Consider the following 22,857-nt stretch of genomic DNA (forward strand, 5'->3'; position numbering starts at 1 on the left):
ATCAAAAAAAACAAAAAAACCAAAACTTAAAAAAATGCACGCAAGCAGTCTTTCTTCCTTGAGGATAGTTTGTGTGCATGCTCAGTCACTTCAGTCATGTCAGACTCATTGAAGGCCCAGCACAGCCAAAATTGAAGGAAGAAAAAAGGATCAGTTCAGTTCATTCGTGTCTGATTCTTTTCAACCCCATGGATGACAGCACACCAGGCTTCCCTGTCCATCACCAACTCCCTGAGCTTGCTCACACTCATGTGATTGAGTCGGTGATGCCATCCAACCATCTCATCCTCTGTCGTCCCCTTCTCCTCCCGCCCTCAATCTTTCCTGGCATCAGGGTCTCTTCCAATGAGTCAGCTCTTTGCATCAGGTGGCCAAAGGATTGGAGCTGCAGTTTCAGCATCAGTGTTCATACGTTGACTATTCAGGACTGATTTCCTTTACGATTAACTCGTTCAAAAAACTTTTATTTTTTAATTTGCTATTGCAGTACATAATAAATGAGCGCTGTCTCTTCTGGGCCTCTTTATGGATCACTGCCTGGTCATGGCAAAGCGTGTGTGACTAAATGAAGCCCTGAGCCATGCCGTGTGGGACCACCCAAGACGGACAAGCCATAGAGGAGAGTTCTGCCAAACTGTGATCCACTGGAGGACGGAATGGCGAACCACTCCAGTATTCTTGCCTGGAGACCCATGATGGGGTGAGGAGGGAAAAAGAGACGACACTGGAAGATGAGCCCCTCGCGTCAGAAGGTGTCCAGTCAGGTCGGGGGGTGGGAACCTGATATTTTCTTTAGCTTAGCTCCTGTCTTTCTGTCATGGTGCTCAGAGGCATTCTGCAAGGGTCTACAGGTCGTTCTTTCCATAAAGGAATCCTGGAAAGAAACTGTGTAACTTTATTTTCACTCAATGGTTCAGAAGACATCTGCTCTATCAGTTCAGTTCAGTCACCCAGTTGTGTCCGACTCTTTACGACGCCATGGACTGCAGCACCCCAGGCCTCCCTGTGCATCACCCACTCCCGGAGCTCACTCAAACTCATGTCCATTGAGTCGGTGATGCCATCCAACCATGTCATTCTCTGTCGTCCCCTTCTCCTCCCACCCTCAATCTTTCCCAGCATCAGAGTCTTCGCCAGTGAGTCAACTCATCGCATGAGGTGGCCAAAGTATTGGAGTTTCAGCTTCAGCATCAGTCCTTCCAATGAACACCCAGGATTGATCTCCTTTAGAATGGACTGGTTGGATCTCCTGTTGTGTCCGATTCTCTAAGATCCCTTTGACTGTCGCTCACTAGGCTCCTCTGCCCACAGGATTTCCCAGGCAGGAATACTGGAACGGCTAGCCTTTCCCTTCTCCAGGGGAATCTTCCCAACCCAGGGATCGAACCCAAGTCTCTGCACTGCAGGCAGTTGTTTACCAGCTGAGCCACAAGGGAAGCTCAAGAATACTGGAGTGGGTATCCTGTCCCTTCTCTAGGGGATCTTCGGGACCCAGGAATCAAACTGGGGGTCTCCTGCATTGCAGGTGGATTCTTTACCAACTGAGCCACCAGGGAGGTCCTAAGTGGGAATTAGAGGGGGCTGCCAAAAAAAAAAAACAACCCTCAAAAAACAGAACTGTTAAAGACACAAGGGTTCACAGAGCACCTAGCTCTGAAAGAGCAGAGTGTGAGGGGAAAACGAGACAGGAAGAGGCTGTCCCGATGTTCGGGGTGCCCTCTCGCCGAGCTCAGGAAGAGGCTGTCCCGATGCTCGGGGTGCCCTCTCGCCGAGCCCTCTCTTCATGGCCTCTCCTTTCTGTTTGTGTGTTGTGAGATAGGGTGTCATTAAGTTTCTTGGGCTTCTCTCACGTGCTGCCTGCAGGCAGTTAAATCTGAGCACCTTGGTTGCAAGGCGTATGGCATCCCCTTTAGCAGGTGGACAGAATGCATCTGGAGTGATTGAAACATTGGTTCATCTGCTTCAGAACATGGGGGAAGAGTAACCACTTGCCTTTTTAAAAAAAAATTTAAAACACCTGCAAAATTTACACTCGCCATAAACTGTAACAGCTGGGAGGAACCGTGCTTGCCATCAACCTTTACCACTAATGAGTTCATCAAGGTTCTGTGAATTTGCAATGACTTTTTTTTTTTTAACTGCTTGCATTTAAGGGGTCACTGTGTTTTTGGTCCTTCGCAGGATCTCCTAGTCTGCAGATCGCGTCCGGCCCCTGGAGGAACGACATGAGCTTCACCCCTCACCCCTGCCTCTCGCTTCTGAGACTTTCGCTTCCATTATTTTTTTGGGGTGGGGGTGGGGCTACGCCTTTTCCTCCTGTCTCCCCTCCCCACCGTCCTCGTCAGCCTTGGGAAGCCGTGTTCAGCCCCTCCGTTATTCCCGGCTCCTTAAGCCCCACCGCCCCTGCTCTGTTGACCGTGTTATGTTCCTCCCTGTCCGTCACGGCATCATTTGTGTTTGCACCGAACGTGATGGTTGATGAAAAATAGCCCTGTTGCTCTTGCTTGTCCTTGGGCTCAGCCTCCCCACCCCCACCCCAACCCCCTCCAGGGAGCCGGAATCATCCATTATCTAAAATGCCCGATAAAGATTTCTAAAGCAGGAGTGGAAAGAAGAAATAATGAGGTCATCGTTCACTTCCACCCCCAAAGCCCGCTGTCTTTTTGAGAGCCTGCAGTGAAGCTGGTGATCCTGAAAGGCAGGCTTTCTCGGGGAGAAAGGGGATTTTTGTTCACCTCCACTCCCGAAGCCCACTGTCTTTTGCAGAGCCTTCGGTGAAGCTGGGGATCCTGAAAGGCAGGCTTTCTGGAGAAAGGGAATTTGCGGCCAGCTTTGCATATCAAAAGGAAAGTTGGGCGGCCAGCCGGTCAAGTCTTACTTAGGTCCTAGAATATAGAGAGACTGGAAGGTTACCTTTGAGGCTGGGATCAGCGGGCTTTTCCTGTTCTGTAGTAAATACTTTACTCTTTGCAACCACTGCACTCTGCACTGTGCTGCAGAAGCTTCCGCCGAACCCATGAGGGTGTCCGAGTGCTTGTAAAATGGTGGTTGAGGACTGAAATTTCAATGTCAATAATTTGCGTGTGTCACCAAGTCTGCTTTTGATTTTCTTCAACGATGAAAAAAAATTTTTTTTAAATATTCTTTATCTCTTGGGCCATAAAAAACAAATGAAATAGCAGGGACTGGCCTGGGTCTGCTCCTCCTTAGGCTAGTTTGCCGACCCCGTGGTTTCACTGAAGAGTCTCCCTGCATAAAAACTTTAGGCAGGCAGAGGAGGCAGGGAAGGAAACAGCAGTTTATTCTATTTTTAATTTTTTTTTGTTTCTAAATACTTTATTTCACTTTTTTTTTTTTTATAATGTTCTTTCTTTATTGGAGGCTGTGCTGCGTCTGCGTTGCTGCTGAGGCTTCTCTGTAGTGGCGGCAAGCTTTGGCTCATTTCGGGGGTTCTCTGGTTCTCTCGTTGTGGAGCACGGGCCCTAGGGCTCCTGGGCTTCGGTAGTGGCAGTTGCCAGGCTCCAGAGACAGACTCACAAGTTGCGGCACGCAGGCTCAGTTGCTTCGAGGCATGTGGGATCTTCCCCGGACCAGGAATCGAACCCACGTCATTCTGCTTTGGCAGGCAGATTCTTTACCACTGAGCCACCAGAGAAACCCGTAGTTCATTTTGTTTTAGGTTGGCATATGATTGGAAGAAATGATGTTGAAGCTCCAATCCTTTGGCCACCTGATGCAAAAAACTGACTCCTTGGAAAAGACCCTGATGCTGGGAAAGATTGAAGGCGGGAGGAGAAGGGGACGACAGAGGATGAGGTGGTTGGATGGCATCACTGACTTAATGGACATGAGGTTGAGTAAACTCAGGGAGTCGGTGATGGACAGGGAGGCCTGGTGTGCTGCTGTCCATGGGGTCGCAGAGAGTTGGACACAACTGAGTGACTGAACAACTAGTTTATGCCAGATGTCAGGGGTGCTGTGACGAGCTCAGCATGTCATGGATGGCGTGCATACATGCTGAGGGCTGTGACTAAGGATGTGCAGTGACTCGCAGGGTGAAGAGTCTGGGGGCAGGGGAGGGACTTCCCGGCTGGTCCACTAGTAAAGACTTTGCCTTCCAATGTGTGAGATGCAGCTTCCATTCCTGACGGGCGAACTAGGATTCCACACGCCCTGGGACCAAAAGTCCAAACCAGAACACAGAAGCAGTATTGTAACAGATTCATAGAGACTTTAAAAGTGGTCCACGTCAAAAAAAAAAAAAAAAAATCTGAAAGAGATGGGAAAAAAGACTGGCAGTCGGTTTTATTGGGATTGCAATAGTTGTCAGTCACTAGAACCATGGATTTGTGGAGACTGCACTCACCAGAAGATCTCTAGTGCACCTTTAGCTATGAGGGGGAGAGACAGAGGGGTGGGGGGACCCCCCCCCCACCCAGAGGGAGAGACAGAGGGGCAGGGGGACCCCCCACCCGGAGCTCCCACAGTTCCCAGCACATGTGTGGGAAGAAGAATTGCACAGCAAAGAGGTGAGCCCTCCGAGAAAGTGCTCTATTTTCTCAGAGGGTGTTTACAGCATTGGAAATGAGGACTCCATGGCCAAGATGACAGGGTCTCCCCTAGCTTATTTGGAAAGAGATCCCCTGTTAGGTACAGATGCATTGGACCATCCTGCAATGTGGGACAGCCGGGTTCGATCCCTGGGTCGGGAAGATCCCCTGGAGGATGGCATGTCAACCCACTCCGGCATTCTTGCCTGGAGACTCCCCTGGTCAGAGGAGCCTGGAGGGCTCCGGTCCATGGGGTCGCAAAGAGTCACACACACTTCCGCGGCTTTGCGGCGCTTTCCTGTGGGTTGGGGCCTCTCTGGGGACCTTTCAGGAGGTGGCCTACAGTCAGTTTCCAAGGGAACACACAGAGATGTGTGGGACCTCTTATTCTCAGCAGTCTCTCTCCTGGACCTCTGTTGCTGCCCGCCAGGTGTCTGCCCTGGACACCTGCAGAGCGTCCTGTGTCTTAGCTGGGACGGAGCTGTAGAGGACAGGCCACCCTCACTGCTTGCCTGCTCTGAGTTACCTGGGGATGCTGGTCGTTGTTTAGTTGCTAGGTCGTGTCCAATTCTTTTTCAACCCCATGGACTATAGGCTGCCGGGAGCCTCAGCCCATGGGAGTTCCCCCAGACAAGAACAGTGCATTGGTTTGCCATTTCCTCCTCCAGGGGATCTTCCGGACCCAGGGATCAAACCCACATCTCCTGAATTGGCGGGTGGATTCGTTACCACTGAGCCACCTGGGAAGCCCTACTCACTTAAATACACATTAGTTAATATTTTCCTCCCCCAAACCTTGACTGGAAGCGATGTTTTAGGGGGAAGAAAATGGAGTTGATGTGGCTGCTTCTTAAAATGTCTGTTTTTAGAGACAGTATTCTGGACTTGCTACTCATTGGAAAAAGGAAAAAGCAACTTGTGTTCAATTTTTCATTCCCAGTTACCCACTCACTTGTTACGGATGTTGAAATCATTCCTGGGTAGACTTCCCTGATAGCTCGGGTGGTAAAGAATCTGCCTGCAAGGTAGGAGACCTGGGTTCGATCACTGGGTCGGAATGATTCCCTGGAGAAGGGAATGGCAACCCACTCCAGTACTCTTGCCTGGAAAATCCCATCGACAGAGTAGCCCGGTGGGCTACGGTCCATGGGGTCACAAAGAGTCAGGCACGACTGAGTGACTAACAGTTTTACTTTTCCCCATAAGTAACACCCTTAGACTTTTCAAAAACTGTTCTAGAGCTAGCCAAGCTCTGAGCTGGTGGAAACCATCTGTCTGTAACTGAGAAGGAATGCACCACACTTGCCTGAATCTTTGGGGACTTGCAGCTGATGAACCATTGATTAGAACCTCTATTAAGAGATAGACACATACACACACAAAAAAAAAAAAAAAAAGAGAGAGGAAGAGAGATGGCTACATGCAAGGACTTTTTGCAAACATCCTTTCAAATATAGAGAATGTGGATGCTCCATTGGGGAGGTGACAAATAGACTCACATTATACAGAAGCGAGATAATTGAGTTTGTGAAATTGGCCGTGGCAAGGATTTAATAGGCAAAATGTTCCTTCCAGGGTTCTTCTTAACCTCTTCTATTATGTTCAAGCTTTTTGAAACTTAAGATCAGGAGAAAAAAGATCCCAGACCCTCGAACCCATCTTTCTGTTTGCCCCGCCAGGCACAGTCTCCACCGTACCCTCTCAAAAGTCCTGGTGCGCCAGAGAATCTTCATTGAAAGGGTGGTCTGCTACCCCTGACCTTCGCCTGGGACTCTTCCCCGAAAGCCGTGGTTGACGGTGACCTAGTGACAGTGAGACAGAACTGGAAACGGACGTCTGGAGCTTGCAACGCCTTCTCTGCAATGCAGGTCAGTTTTCTTCCTAGGACAGAAATCGCCTCTGTGCATCAGAAGAATGACTTCAGGGCCTGAGACTTCACGGATGCCAAGCCTAGCTTCTCAAGCCGTGTCTTAAATCATGAAACGCAGCTCGGGGACTTGAGTATAGATGGCCTGTCTCAGCAGAATGAGCTTTGGCAAACAAGGGAACGCTCAAGAGTCAGTAACTGCTCAAGTGCCTTCTCCTGACTGCGGAGGCTGTCAGATCCTGGCATTAATGGGAAACCACTGTGTCTCTCTCTCTTGCCCTAATACCGTGTATGGTTTTTCACGTGGTCTGTCTGTCTCACCTCTCGCTTTCCTAGTGTGTGTAGATTTGCAAAGTTCTCTAAACAAACACCCGCAAATCCTTGGGCTGCCGTCTGTGGGGTCACGTAGAGTTGGACACGACTGAGTGACTGAACTGAACTGAACTGAACAGAGTAAAGCGTGCAAAGGCATCTCACTTTCATCGAGGTTAGAGACCTTCCGTCGAGGTCCACAGAGGTTTCAGAGTGAGAGTGTGGTAATTTGGTGAGGGCGTGGTGGAACACACCCGGGGTTGATGTCCTCAGCCTCCTGCAGGATGATCCTGCTGTTCCCGCTCTCAAAAATACAGCAAGGCAAGGGGAGGGCCATAAAAATTGCAGCGTACTGTGTATACAATAATAAGCTACACAGAGATATTGTCCAGCACAAGAAATATAGCTAATATTTTTTTTAATAGCTATAAATGGAGTATGGGCTTGCATGGTGGCTCAGATGGTAAAGAATCTGCCTGCAACGCAGGAGACCCAGGTTCGATCCCTAGGTTGGAAAGATTTCCTGGAGGGGAGGGTATCACTACCCATTCCAGTATTCTTGCCTGGAAAATCCCATGGACAGAGGAGCCTGGTGGTCTACAGTCCATGGGGTGGCAAAGAGCTGGGCACAACAGAAGTCACTTAGCACACACATAGCCCTGACATGGCCCATCAAGGCTGCGCAATCAAATTTTCTGTATTTTCCGGCACACAAGTGCCTGAATACAATGTGAATGGTTATTAGAGTTTTTAAACCAGATTTTAACGGGGGAAAATATTTGGGGCAAATACTTCACTCATTTTATGAGACAGGAATAGATAACAGTTTTGGGAATTGATTGATCCAGTCAAGAAGCATAGAAGAGTTGGAGAAAGGCAACAATCTGTCGAAAGTCAGAGTGAAAAGTGTAACATCAACAACATTGTTGTTAGTCTGAGTTTTTTTTTTTAAATAAGTAGGCCAGCTCTGCGCAGAGGTTTCCCTTCTTGGTGTTATTGTGTGATGCCCATAAACCCTGTGTAAAGTATAATTACATACAATAATTATACTCATGCTAGAGCGTACAGAGTGTCCCTTAGGGTGCAGCTTTGCATAAAGCCCTGCCACTAGTAAGTGGTCAGCGCCCAGGCTTTGAACCCAGACGTAACGCGTGTTCTACTTCACCCTGGCTACCAAGTTCTAAAACCCATGGAAATCTTCCCGAAACTATGCATGGCCTTTAGGGAGGTCGTGAGCATCTGCAAACCGCACGTGCCTGTCCTATGGCTGCATTTTTCTCAGGGAAGACACCTCAATATTTCAAATTTCTCGAAGGTTTTATAAGCCGTACGAGCCACCTAAGAGAAAAAGCAGAGGAAATGGAAACCTTGTAAAACTTAGCAGAGAGGCAGTTTCCCGTCTTTCCCGTTTAAAAAATGTACTCTCAGAGAATGACCTTCAGAAAACTGCTTTTTTTTTTTTCACACTAGTAGCCTATTGATTTTATTTTTTTTCTTAATGATGGCTATGGAGATAATGGTAATTAAATGTGGTGGTGTTTCTTTACCATATGAATGATTTCTTTCTCTTGTGCAGTCATGTGAGTGATTTATAATTTGTATAGCATTTCCAGCAGTCGAATATTAGATACTAGTTTGTCCTGATGGAGATTACTGGTGATGTTCCTTTCTTTCTCTCCAACGCCAACCCTGAATACTAAAGAGCATCTCTGAGCCTCTGTGATGGACTTAGCCTGTGAGCACATGTCTGACTTTCTGTAACCCCAGAGACTGTAGCCCACGAGGCTCCTCTGTCCATGGGAGTCTGCAGGCAAGGATACTGGAGTGGGTCGCAGTGCACTCCTCCAGGGGATCTTCCCCACCCAGGATCGAACCCCGAGTTTCTTATGTCTCCTGCATTGGCAGGCGGGTTCTTCACTACTAGTGGCCCCAGGAAGCCCGTGATGGACTTGGAGATGGTTTTATTCGGGAGAGATGCTCCTGGGCTGTGTTCTGAAAAAACGGCACCCACGGCTCACATAGATAATCCTTTACAGAGTGCGCCCCCTGGTGCTGGACACCGTGGAATTGCACGTCTTTCTGCCATTACCCCGTTTCTATGAGCAGAAATGGAACACGGTGTTAGGGCCAGAATCTAAGAATAGACAGACTCGGGAATAAGAAGCTAAAGCCTGGCCCCGCGTCACATGGAAGCCGGACGATACCCCGGTGTCAGAGCAGAAGATAAATGAATGACTGAGAACTAAGGAGCCCTGGGTCTGGGAAAGACTCTGATGCTGGGAAAGGTCGGGGGCGGGAGGAGAAGGGGACGACAGAGAATGAGATGGCTGGATGGCGTCACCGACTCTGTGGACATGAGTTTGAGTGTACTCCGGGAGTTGGTGATGCACAGGGAGGCCTGGCGTGCTGTGATTCATGGGGTCGCGGAGAGTCGGACACGACTGAGCGACTGAACTGAACTGAGGCTGGGAAGATTTGCTGCTGTCCTTCAGGGTATGGCTTGTCATTCGGTCGCTCAGTTGTGTCCAACTCTTTGCCACCCCGTGGACTGCAGCCCGCCAGGCCTCGAAAGGGGGAGGTGAGGAAACCGCGGAAAGCGGCCATTGGTCTTGCCAGTGTCTCCTGCAGGGGCAAGCCTCGGGCAAGGGGGGGTGTTAATTCCTTCCTTCCTGCCGTCCCCAGGGGGACAGGGCTCTGAACAAAGGTGCTTGCTTTGGTTTAAGGGCCAGGCAGAGCAGCAGGATGCTCTGAGGCAGGCCGTTTATGTACAAAAAGCAACGAAAAGTCAAGGAAAGGGTTCCAACAGGGACTCAGAACTCACCTTTCCCTGCAGCAAGATGACCTGGGTCCCGGAAAGCCCGACTCAAGGCGGGAAGGTCTTGTTTCAGAAAGAGGGATCCCCCGTCGCCCAGGACCCCCGAGAGTGGGCTCTCGTCTAACCCTCGGAAATGAATTGTCTGAGGAGACACACACATGCTGATCATCCTTGTTTAATGATGTGGGCAAGAAAGGAATGGACTTGGGAGATGCGAGCTACAGCGAGAAGTGAGGCTTTCATGATAGTCTTTGCAAGATCAGCTGCCTGGTGGGAGGCTCACCCAGAGTCGTTACAACGGGGGTTTTTATCCACTTGGCACGCAAAGTCCCCCCCGAATTTTTTTATTGGGATGCCACAGGGTTAGGAATCTCCCCGAGAGGGTCACCTGGATTTTTTTTTTTTTACTCTCCCTGAGCCCTTCTCGTTTTTTTATGTTTTGAATTTACCCGTAGAATGAAAATCCTCGGCATTTCACTCTCTCCCTTGGCCTGGCTTTTCCTGTGCAAGGATCCTAAAAGTCTGTTCCATCAGCAGGCTGTCCCTCTAGGCTGGTTGTCCCTGAAAAAGGACCCCATGATGTTTTTTGGTGTCACTTGATAACGGTGGCTGATACTGTGTTCTCCAAGGAAGAGGTGCCTCAAGGCTGCACGCACCAGAGGGTAGCGTTCGGGGCTCTGGCCTCGGTGAGGAGGATGTGTGTGGCTCCATCAGGGAAGCCAAGCGGCCGGCAGAGGTGACCCCTGAGGTTCAGAGGTCGGACGGTAGACGGGTGGGGGGTGTGTAGTGTGAGATGTGCTGCTGGGAGCCGAGGTTTCACCTCCTGACTTAGTGCTGAATTCCCCTCCTGGAGCAGAGGCCAGGTTCTAGAAGAGACGGACTCGATCCCTAAACAGGGACGGAGAACAGAGGTGGACTGGGCTGCCCCTTCCGGGTGCCCATTGTGGGTGGGTGGGTGCGTGGGGCACGGTTAGAGTAAGGTATAGTTCGGGCCGAAGCAGAAAAGGAGGAGAGACAACCTCGGTGGAGGTAGGTGACCTTTATTCAGGCAGGGAGGGGCGACAGTCAGCCTGACGAGAGGGATGGGGAGGGCTTCGTGTTTAAAGGGAGGTTTGTGGAAGCGATACGGGAAACGGTAGGCAAGCAGGACGTTTTGGGTAATCTTTCGTTGAGATGGCATTTGTCGTTGAACAGGGGGTGGGACGTTTCTGGGCCGGCGGTGATAAGTCCCAGGTAGATGCATCAGGGCAGGACTTAAAGTTGGGTTTGGTTTTCCCCAAAGTGCGATGATGCAGCAAGGGCCTTTGAGACCCTTGTTTTCTTTTCTAGGTCCAGGGACTCGGTCAGTTAGGAGTTGCTTCAGCTGCAGGGCGTCCCTCTGCCCAAGGCTTTGTCTCTGCTGGGGTGACCCGCATCTAAAGAGCACTTGTGGTCGGGGGAGGCACAGCCCTGCCATGCCAGCCAGCGTGAAGCAGGAGAGGACTCTCAAAGGCTCCCTGCTCTCCAGTTGCCTCCCCGATTCCCTCAGGCTGGGCCAGAGCGCAGTCTGTTCAGCCTTCCCCATGGACCATCCTTCCTGGGTCTTCTCCCTCCCTTCCACCCATGTTGATAGAAGTCTTTCGGATACTCATCTATTTTTTTTTTTTTAATTATCAACTGGATAGACAAAATATCTATGTTTAAATTTAATATCTTGACATTTTAATTCTTAATTTCTTATCCCCCCCCCTTCGGAATTGAATTATGCTTACTCAGAATACACTAGATTTGTGGAATTATTTTATGTACCATCAATAGAATGTTGGGGTAAACCTGTAACTTTAGAGAAACCGATATCCTGGTGGCTCAGATAGTTAAGAATCTGCCTGCAACCCAGGGTGCGATCCCTGGGTTGGGAAGATCCCCTGGAGGAGGAAATGGCAACTCACTCCAGTATTCTTGCCTGGAGACTCCCATGGACAGAGGAGCCTGGTGGGCTACAGTCCATAGGGTCGCAAAGAGTGGGATACGACTGAGCGACTAACATTTTCACTTTCTTTTCAAACTGACATTTTAAAGCAAAAGCAAATATGCAGAAATACGCTATGATGAATACACTATGATGTATTTTAATTTATTCTCTGACTGGGATTCATTTCATCATTGCAAAATGAAGAGACGTGGCATGTGGTAGTGAACTTTAGTTTGTATTTTTTATTGCTTTAAAGTAGATTTATGTCTGTCTGTTATATATGGTTGGCAGACAGCTTCCCTTTGTGGAAATTTTTTTATCATGTGGTTTAATATTTTCTTCTGGAGAAGAAACTAAAGATTTATTTTTGCCCATTGTCTGTAATCTGAACGAATGTTCCAAACAAAGTATGATTTCAAAATGAAATCTCCTAGCCGACTTTTAACTACCTGCTACTTTACTACGTAACCAAACCAAATGTGACACGGGAAATTGATCTGGCTGAAAATGTAGCCTCTTTGAAATAGAGAACATTCCTTGTTCCTGCAGGGGGCGCTGTGTCACAGTATAAAAGACCCATCTCTGCTTGGATAGCTGGGCTTTGCCCTACCCTCTGGTAGTTTAATACCGGGCTTCTTAAGTTAATTAAATAACGTTATTTTTCTTACTGTGGTAACAGGCACGTTTGTTTGTGGAAATTACACTAGCAGCTGATCTCAGTTCTTTATTAAAAAAGGAGATATGTATATGTATGGCTGAGTCACTTCTCTGTATTCAGCTTGAAACACTCACAAAATTGTTAATTGGCTATATACCCCAATAGAAAAGAAAAAAATTATAATAAAAGTAAAGAGCAAGTTTCTCCGGAAAAAAAAAATAGGAATAGTGTGATTGTCACAAATGTGATGGTTAGATGGAGTTTTGATTTTCTATAATGTTGCTTGTCTCCATTTATTAAATGTTTCAGTGCAGTTCAGTCGCTCAGTCGTGTCCGACTCTTTGTGACCCCATGGACTGCAGCGCGCCAGGCTTCCCTGTCCATCTCTGACTCGCGGAGTTTACTCAAACTCCTGTCCATCGAGTCGGTGATGCCATCCACCCATCTCATCCCCTGTCGTCCCCTTCTCCTCCCGCCCTGAATCTTTCCCAGCATCAGGCTCTTTTCAAATTAACTGTTTATACTTTGAAAAAAATATATATAGTTTGAACTTAGAACATCGGTATATATTTTAAAAAAGGAATCCAGATGGTAAAATACTGTTTCAGCTTTCTGGGATTCATTTATTATGATTGTTACAAAATTGACAAGTCAAAAGTGTTAGGGAGTCACGTCGGTAAATTGCTGGTCTCTAGAGGAAGATGCTGGAGAGGGCGCCTTGGTGCTCCTGTGGTTCTCAGGGAGTTGCTCATTAGGGCTTTTCTCCAATCTGCTGGAAGACTCAATGTCTTGGCAAGTGCTTCTCTCTGTAGCACCTCAGAGGACTGAGGAACTTAATCCTACGCCTGAAGCCTTGGAGTCTGTCCCTTTGGCAAGACCAAAGTGGGAATATTGTTACCGGCTTGAATTTCCACTTCAAGAGAAAAAAGAATGCTTGTCTGTTTTCAGCCTCCCGTGCTGAGATTCAAATGCAGATCTGACTTGGCCTGCCCGACCACAGTGAGGGGAGCTGAGGTTCCGAGAACTGGGCGGAGGCCCTCATTTTATCTCCCTTTTTTCATTTTTTTTTTCTCCATTTAATCGTCTTTTCTTTTTTTTCAGACCTGCCTCAATATATAGAACTCACGGTTCCCTGGTGGCTCAGCAGGAAAAGAATCAGCCTGCAATGCAGGAGACCTGGGTCTTGATCCCTGGGTTGGGAAAATCCCCTGGAGGAGGGCGTGGCAACACACTCCAGTATTCTTGCCTGGAGAATCCCATGGACAGAGAGGAGCCGGGCGTGCTGCAGTCCATGGGATCATAAAGAGTAGGACATGACTGAGCGATTGAACAGAACACGAGACAAGTATCCACTGAGGCTTGTTAGGGCTGGATCTTTTTTTTTTTTTTTTTACTTATTTACTGTTTTATTTTTGGCTGGGTCTTGGGTGGCGTGCACAGGCTCCCTCTCGTTTCAGCGAGTAGGGTCTATCCTCTAACCGGTTGTGGTGAGCAGGCTTCTGATGGCAGAGGCTTCCCTTCTTGTGGAGCACAGGTTTCCGCGGTTGCGTTTCTCAGGCCCTAGAGTGCGGGCCTCAGTTGTGGCTCAGCATGGCCTTAGTAGCCCCGAGGCATGTGGGATCTTCCCAGACCAGGGATGGAACCAGCGTCCCCTGCATTACAAGGCAGACTGCCAACCACTGGACCAGCAGGGAAGCCCGCTTTGACGTTCCTCATCTTGGCACAGTAGACGTTTACAAGCCAGTCGTTGTGTGGAATGCCCCAGAGTTTACCTGGGATTTCCTCGTCAACCTGTGCGGGCTGCCCGTCTTTGCCGGAAGGGTGACACAGAAGTGATGCTGTGTTCTTTTCATAGTATTCGCTCGCAGACCATAGTGTTTGGCGCGTTCCCATAGCTGCTGGCGATTTGACGAAGTGAAGGTGAAAGGCACTCAGTCGTGTCCGACTTTTTGCGACCCCCACGAACTGTATACTCCATGGAATTCTCCAGGCGAGAATATTGGAGTGATACTGGAGTGGGTAGCTTTTTCCCTTCTCCAGGGGATCTTCGCACCCCAGGGATCAAACCCAGGTCTCCCACATTGCCGGTGGATTCTTTACCAGCTGAGCCACCGGGGAAGCCCAAGAATGCTGGAGTGGGTAGCCTATCCCTTCTCCAGCGGATCTTCTAGACCCAGGGATGGAAACGGGGTCTCCTGCATTGGAGGTGGATTCTTTACCAACTGAGCTAAGGTGGTCCTCAGTTTTAGCACTTTAATTTTTAAAGGATGCTCACTCAGCCAGCAGATTAGATTTCTGTGATGAAATCATGCTGTGAGAGTTGTGGAGATGAGAAGCAGCAGTTCCTTCCTTTGACAGGGACCCTGATATCTAGAAGGCAGAATGAGTGCTTACCCGTTTGTTTTGTTCACTTCACTTTTAATCTTGTCCGTGTGGCTTATTAAAAGAAACTGAACAGAGGTTGAATGTTTCTGATTTCATTTCACTTAAGGTTTGAATCTTTTTTTTTTTCTGGAAAATTCATCAAACTGAGATGTTTTTGGAGTAAGAACTTCCTAAGTGCTCCTTTAGGAAACTAGGAAATCATAATTTGGGAAAGGGGATTTAAAGAATTTTACTGTCCAGAAGACTATTTCCTATCCCGTGTCTAGTTTGCTTGTATTTCTGTACAGACCCTCAGAATACATAATATTTAAAGAATATATTTTCTCATGTTTTAGACCTTACTTATTGAGAAAGGATAAATGCTGAAAGTAAACCGTGGTTTCTCACCTTTAGCATGATGATCATTAGGGCTAGATAATTGTGGTTTTTTATTTATTTTTTTATCGGAATTTAGTTGCTTTACAGTGTTCTGTTAGTTTCTGCTGTACAGCGGAGTGAATCAGTTATTTGTACACACATATCCGCTCTCTTTTTTTGGATGTCCTTCCCACTGAGGTCACCCCAGGGCACTGAGTAGAGGCCCCCGAGCTACACAGTGGGTTCTCATAGTTACCTGTTTTATGTGTGTGTGTCTGAGTCTGCAACCCCATGGACTGCAGCCCACCAGGTCTGTGGATTTCCCAGGCAGGAATTCTGAAGGGAGTTGCCATTTCCTCCTCCAGGGGATCTTCCTGGACCGGGGCTCTGTTTTACACATGGCATCAATAGCGTGTGTATGTCAGTCCCATCTCCCGTTTCACCCTATCAGCAGCCCTCCCCACCTTGGTATCCATGCGTTTGTTTACTGCAATCTGCTTCTCGATTTCTTTGGCTGTGTGTCTGTAGTGGGTCCGCTCTCTGAATTACAGGCCATTTAGCAGTTTCCCTGGCCCCTGCCCACTAGATCCAGAGGTTCCTCCCAGTTCTGACAACCAGAAATATCTCCAAATACTACAAACTGTCCCTTTCTAGGTAACAGAAGCATGGACAAACAAACTCGCCTCTGCTTGAGAACTCCTGAAGCAGATCATATAATTGTTATGTAATTTTTAAACTTTCTCATATAGAAACTGTGGGTGGAATTATAGACTTATAATTCAGGTTTTTATTCAAGTAGAATTTTCAGCATTTCCATTATTGAGTGTAGGGAATTTTAAGTATAAGTTTCAAGAAGAAAGTAGACCAGATAAGGTTGAATTTTAAGTGTTTCTAGAGATATATCTTTGCAATATAATATCAATATATATTAAACTATAATATCTATATAAAATATTAAAGTGAATATATATTAAAATTAATGTGTGTTCTCAAGGCGGGCTCAGTTGCTCAGTTGTGTCTGATTCTCTGCGACCCCATGAATTATAGCCCGCCAGGTTCCTCTGTCCGTGGGATTCTTTAGGCAAGAATACTGGAGTGGGTTGCCATGCCCTCCTCCAGGGGATCTTCCTGATCCGGTGATTGAACTCATGTCTGCCTGCATCTCCTGTACTGTAGGCAGATTCCCTACCCACTGAGCCACAGCAAGGTCTGCAGCATTAAAATTAGTATATGTTAAAGTATCAACATATATTAAAACATTACAATTTTAAGTATTTCTGGAGATAGGTTTTTGCCCCATAATATATATTAAAATAGGTGCTGTGGGGAGGACATTTATTTTTTGCTAAATTTCGTCAGCGTTTAGACAGCAAATTCACCTTTTTCACATCAGTTTCGCCAGTTTGGGTTTCCCTGACTAGACTTTGATAGAATTTCTTGTCCCACAGAAGGAGGAATTCTCCGCTGCTGCGTTCACCGGACTGACTGTGTGCTGGTGCTAACTGCCAAGAAAGCACAGCGTCGAGTCCTGATGAGGGAACTTCGGTGGGAATGTTTCCACCCGGGGCGCTTCCCCGTCAAATCGAGACCTGCTGTAATTGCTTTTCAGTGGTGCCAAGTTTTAGTTCTTTTTCGGTCCTTTTCTGTCAGATTGCCGCCGGGAGGACTGAATTGGAAGGACCTGCACATAATTTGAACTGGGTGTGTGTTCGCTACAAAAATCCTCTTGGCAGACGAAAGACTTTTTACTGCCTTCACTGTGTGCTGTAGGAAGGAATGAACAAATACTTTCCCACAGTATCTCCTGAGTCTTTGGACAGGTCAGACATGAAGCTTGAGTAGCCACAGGTGCCCAGAGAAGGAATGCAAAAATTTTTCTGATGTGTTGTTTGCCCGTTATGTGAATATTTGCTTTATTACAGCTATTGAAATACCTTCGCACATATTTTCTGGCACAGCGAGCATTTATTTTGGAAACATTTACTTGGCTTTGAAGGTTGCTCTTACTCAATTGTTTGCTCAATAGAGGGGAAAAAAAAAAAATGGGAAATGCTTTCGACTTAGTTGTTACCTGTGGGTCCTCTAGTCCCCTCATGAATAAATCTTTGGGGTTAGGCTAGTGTTAAAATGGTTCAGGAGTCAAACGCCTGAAGAAGTGAGACAGAAGCCAATCTGATGGCTCCAGGAAGATGTCAACTCGGTAGAGACTTAAGAATTTTTAAAAAAAAAAAGCAGAAGAGCTGCGAAGATGAAAACGGGAGAAAAAGCACAGGCAGATATGACAGTAATGGCAATTAGCAACAGAGGGAGCTTCACGGGGACAAGGGATTTCACTTTGTTCTAAGATTCCTTGTGTTCACGGTTCCTTCCTCGGGTGTCAGAGAGGATCATGGAAATTGAGTAGGTAAAGAGGATGAGGCTGGCTTTGGGTGAATTGAACATAACTTTCCACTAAACTGGATTTATGAACGAAGGAGAATGCATGCGTCGACTGGAAAAAAAAAACGGACAATGTGAGAGTTGTGAGTTAGGTTTTATTGGAGTCAGTGAGGACTGTGGCCTGGGATACAGCCTCTCAGGTAGCTCTGAGGAGCTGCTCCCGAGAGGGCAGGCGGAGGTCACTGTGTATCTTGGCAGAATGTGGTTTTGGTGAAGGGGGATTTGTGTAATGAAGCGCACACGTTTGGCAGAAGGTGGTGGCCGGTCACAGAGTTTTGCTGGTAGCCACAAGGAGCTGCTAACTCCGCCAGTGATTTTAGGGCCTTTCTAGAGCTGAGAGGACTGGGCACGTTAAGCCTTTTCCTTCGGACTTCCCTGGTGGTACAGTGGTGAAGACTCTGCACTTGCGCAGCAGGGGACATGCGTTCTGTCCCTGGTTGGGAAACTAAGGTCCCATATGCCACACGGTCAAAAGAAATAAATCAATAAATACCAGGAACAAAGCTTCATTATAGAAACTAGGTAGCCACTGAAAGATCTGTTCACCGAGCGGCAGTGGGGACGCAGACATCGAAAACAGACTTACGGACAAAGAGGCAGGTAAACGGAAACTGTTCGTCGCTCAGTCGTGTCCGACTCTTTGTGACCCCGTGGACTGCAGCCCTCCAGGCTCCTCTGTCCGTGGGATTCTCCAGGCAAGAATCCTGGAGTGGGTTGCCGCTTCCTCAAGAGGGAGAGGGTGCGATAAATAGAGTAGAATGGATGCATGTACACTAAGATATGTGAATAGAGAGCCAATGGGACTTTGCTCTCTGACTCAGGAACTCAAACTGGGCTCTGTAATAATTCTAATTAGAGTTCTAATTCTCTGTGCGTCCTAAGTCGCTCCAGTCGTGTCTGACTCTCTGCGACCCTGTGGACTGTAGCCCTCCAGGCTCCTCTGTCCCTGGGATTCTCCAGCCAGGAATGCTGGAGTGGCTTGCCCTTCCCGTCTCCACTAATTCTCTATAATAATCTGTAATAATTCCCACCCTAGAGGGGTGGGAATGGGCGGGAGGTGGGAGGGAGATTCAAGAGGGAGGGGACATATGTACACCTCTGGTTCATTCATGTTGATGTATGACTGAAACCAAACCAATATTGTAAAGCCATCATCAATCAATTAAAAATAAATGCATTTTAAAAGTATTAATAAAAACAAATACTTAACAGGACAAAAATTAAAAAAAAAAAAAAAAGAAACTAGGTATCCCGGCCCAGTCCCCAACATGTTTAAAAAAAGAAAAAATGTTTTCCTGAAAATATCTAACTATCTGCAGACCTGGTCTGCCTGTCTTTCCAGAGCACAGATGGCTCAGTTCCTGACCTCCACCCTGAACTCCTTTCAGCGGGGCATGGAGGTGACTGCAGTGGCCAGGGACCTCATCCTAAAAGAAGCAGACGACAAGGGCTGGTTTTCAGTTGGCAGTCCTAAAGACAAGAGCACAATGTTTTTAACCTGGGTCTCCTGCATCGCAGGCAGACGCTTTACCATCTGAGCCACCAGGGAAGCTGCTGCCGCTGCTGCTAAGTCACTTCAGTCGTGTCCGACTCTGTGCGACCCCACAGACGGCAGCCCACCAGGCTCTCCCGTCCCTGGGATTCTCCAGGCAAGAACACTGGAGTGGGTTGCCATTTCCTTCTCCAACCAGGGAAGCTAACATGTATTTATTCATTTGGCTTTGTGAGGTCTTTGCTGTAGCCTGCAGGGTGTTAAGTTGCTACACATGGGGTCTAGTGTAGGGATCGAACCCAGGCCACCTGCATTGGGAGCTTGGGGTGTTAGCCACTGGACTGCCAGGGAGGTCCCCCACATCAGTTTGATCATGGGATCCCATGGAATGTCTTGGCTAAAGGAAAAGAAACGGTCATTCAGCGGATGCTATCAGTCAAGAAGACTTGGTGAGCTGAGGTGAGCTGACTCATTAGAAAAGACCCTGATGCTGGGAAAGATCGAAGGGAGGAGGAGAAGGGGATGACAGAGGATGAGATGGTTCGATGGCATCACCGACTCCATGGACATGAGTTTGAGCAAACTTCGAGAGTTGGTGAAGGACAGGGAAGCCTGGCGTGCTGCAGTCCATGGGGTCGCAGGGAGCCGGAACACGACAGAGCCACTGAGTAATAGTGACCAGCTCACTCTAGAAAGGACTCATTTCTTTGATCCTGAGGAGGGAAAATCCTTTGATGGGTAATAACCAAATAGCACCTCATAAACTACAAAACGCACGATCCTTTTATGTCTACTTATGCATTTCCGGGAACTTTGCGCATGGAAAGCTCTTAATAAACGTACACCGAAATGAACCAATTTACGTTGAAACTGCTGTCTCTAAAGCTCCAGTACTCTTGCCTAGAAAATCCCATGGACGGAGGAGCCTGGTAGGCTGCAGTCCGTGGGGTCGCTAAAGGTCGGACACGACTGAGCAACTTCACTTTCATTTTTCACTTTCACACATTGGAGAATGAAATGGCAACCCACTCCAGTGTTCTTGCCTGGAGAATCCCAGGGACAGGGGAGCCTGGTGGGCTTCATCTATGGGGTCGCACAGAGTCGGACACGACTGAAGTGACTTAGCAGCAGCAGCAAAGCTCACGGTAGAGCGACAGTTTGGGCTACGAGAGCCCCAGGCGGCATCTGTCATCATGCAGATAAGCATTCCTAATAAAGTTTAAATGCTGGAGGCATTTGCCTTCATTCCAAGCCTTCTGTGAGGGCTCATTTGAGGGTCCGGAGAAGCTGAGACGTCTTGTCAACACCACATCAGTGGGGACACACATGAGTTCCTTCCGCCCTGAAATGTTATCCGTGGCCACGACTGCCCCTGAATAGGAGCTTTTGAAACCCAGGCTTCGAGCTACCCAGTACAGCATCGATACCATCAGAGCTTATTATCGAATTTCCATCCCCCCCAGAAGTGACACCCCCAGGCCAGTCATAACAGCAACAGCCTGTTTCTTGGATGAAGGAGAACACGTTCATTAATCGGAGGTGCAGAGTGCCTTCTGCAAGGGGAACGCGAAATGCCAGTGCTTTCAATTGCATTTAACTTCTCTAATGTGATGATTGAATGTTCTGGCCATTCTGACATATCAAAGTATTCACTTGTGTATTGTGACACTTAAGATTTGAAACGTGTTATCTTTGTTTAACGCCGTTTCACATTAAATAAGTGAAATAGATCAGCCTAACAGTTTATATCTAAGTTTCCTTCAGCTGAATTTCCTTGAATTCTCACAAAACATTTCCCACTAAATTTGTTTTGTCGATGAGTCGCTCACACTCGTGTCCGACTCTTTGCGACCCCATGGACTGCAGCATGGCAGGCCTCCCTGTCCTTCACCATCTCCCAGAGTTCATTCGTATTAACCTGGATAATAAAAATATAACCTATAGGGACTTCCCTGGAGGGGCAGTGGTTAAGATTTTGCCTTCTGATGCAAGGGTTGTGGGTTCAGTCCCTGGTCAGGAGCTGAGATCACACATTCGCCATGGCCAAAAAACCCAAATGGAAAACAGATGCTTTTGTAACAGATTCAGCAGAGTTTAAAAAATGGTCTACATGAAAAAAAAAATCTTAAAAAAAAATCACCTGTATTTCTTGCTGAGGAAATGTACCTGTGTGTGTTACTAAAAACAGTGTCCCTTGGAAAATGTCATGGATTATCCATACAAAGGTAAACGCAGGGGTGGATGAAGGACTTAATGAAAGGAGGAAAAAGTGAAGAATATGAACAGATTGTGTTTCAAGAAGATACAGATAAACAGAAAGATCAGGAAAAGAAACAGCATTCTAGTGCTCAAAGGTGATGGTCAGAAAGGCTAGAAATGGGTGGAAAGAGAATCAGGGGTTTTCATGTGGGAGACCACTGCTTCCCAAGGTGGGGGTGAAATTTGGAGGGTAGGGGTCATGCTTTTGGAGAAGGGCATGGCAACCCACTCACGTATTCTTGCCTGGAGAGTCCCCATGGACAGAGGAGCCTGGCGGTCCACAGTCCACGGGGTCGCAAAGAGTCGGACACAAGTGAAGCGAGTTAGCACGCAGCATGTCATGGTTTAGTTGCCACAGGTCTTAGGGGAATTCCACAGCCACTGAGATGCCCCAGGACACGGGCCTCAGACTCATACGACTTCTGAGTGACCCATAGGGTCCACTTGTGTATGAGTCTCCAAAACCCACAGCTGGCTTTATGATACGTAGATACCCAAGGCTTGCTGTTTGTGGTTCTGCTCTGTACTGAGGATGGCAGGCCCGCAGCCTGCAGGTGGTTCGAAGAAACATTTTACTTTCTTTTGCTGAGACTATCCCTGGGCGTCCTTGTGCAGTGCTTGAGGAAAATCTCTCCGTTTTTGACAACGCCCCTTGTTATCTGAGTTGTGAGTGGATAACTCGTGTATCAGCTGCTCCTGATATCATGTATTTATGGTAGATTTATAACGAGGCACCAAACTCATCTGATTTCAGAATGTCAGTGTTTTTCAGAAGTATCATTATTCATTTAACAGCATCTTACTCCTCCTGTATCTAAGTTGTTCTTTAGAAACAGGAACAAACATACAACCTCATTCTGCATGCTATTGTCGCTGTGCCCAAATATTTACATGTTTAAAAACAAAATCGTAAGAGATTATAGTGTCTTGCTTTCTGCTTTAAATTGCAATGGGCATTGTTTCCTATAAAGCTGATAACAATATCTGTGAAAGTGAAAGTTGCTCGAAAAGTCGAAAGTGAAGTCGCTCAGTTGTGTCCGACTCTTTGCGACCCCGTGGACTGTACAGTTCATGGAATTCTCCAGGGCAGAAGACTGGAGTGGGTAGCCTTTCCCTTCTCCAGGGGATCTTCCCAACCCAGGAATCGAACCCAGGTCTCCTGCATTGCAGGTGGATTCTTTACCAGCTGAGCTACCAGGGAAGCCCAAGAAGACTGGAGTGGGTAGCCTATCCCTTCTCCAGTGGATATTCCCAACCCAGGGATTGAAGCGGGGTGTGAATTTTATTTCAGGAGAGTTAAGATAGTGTGATGAAACATTTATGGTACAGAGGAGGGGTGGTCCTGAGAAAAGAAGGATGCAACGAGTTCGTAACTCCAACAGCCTAACACAGTCAGCTATATAGTACTGTTATTGGAATGAGTTTGTAATGAAAGTCAAAGTGTTAGTCGCTCAGTCGAGTCTGACTCTTTACAACCCCAAGGACTGTAGCCCCCCAGGCTCCTCTGTCCATGGGATTCTCCAGGCAAGAAACTGGAGTGGGTTGCCATTCCCTTCTCCAGGGGATCTTCCCAACCCAGGAATCAAACTTGGGTCTTCCACATTGCAGGCTGATTCTTTACTGTTGAGCTACCAGGGAAGCCCTACTTTTCACACAAATATTTAATACATAAAAAACAAGCACAGAAAATAAATACAAAAGTTTGTAATCTTATAGTACAGCACCTTGAAAGTACAGTACTACCAGCTCTATCACCACTGGTTTTATATGAG

At 47.5% G+C, this 22,857-nt stretch overlaps 1 long non-coding RNA gene across 1 annotated transcript in view; it reads left to right on the plus strand.

Annotated features, from left to right (window-relative positions):
* The first annotated feature begins 396 nt into the window (after positions 1–396).
* The window catches only part of LOC148773056 (uncharacterized), a 102,201-nt gene continuing 79,740 nt past the window's right edge, over positions 397–22,857 (plus strand). Inside the window, exons 1-2 of the long non-coding RNA XR_016036990.1 lie at positions 397–700; positions 6,230–6,418. This is a non-coding gene — a long non-coding RNA (uncharacterized LOC148773056). The remainder of the gene's footprint in view (positions 701–6,229; positions 6,419–22,857) is intronic.

Source organism: Moschus berezovskii, chromosome Y (assembly GCF_049115385.1).
Source record: "Moschus berezovskii isolate FMDL1 chromosome Y, NW_MosBer_1.0, whole genome shotgun sequence".
Taxonomy (NCBI): Eukaryota; Metazoa; Chordata; class Mammalia; order Artiodactyla; family Moschidae; genus Moschus; species Moschus berezovskii.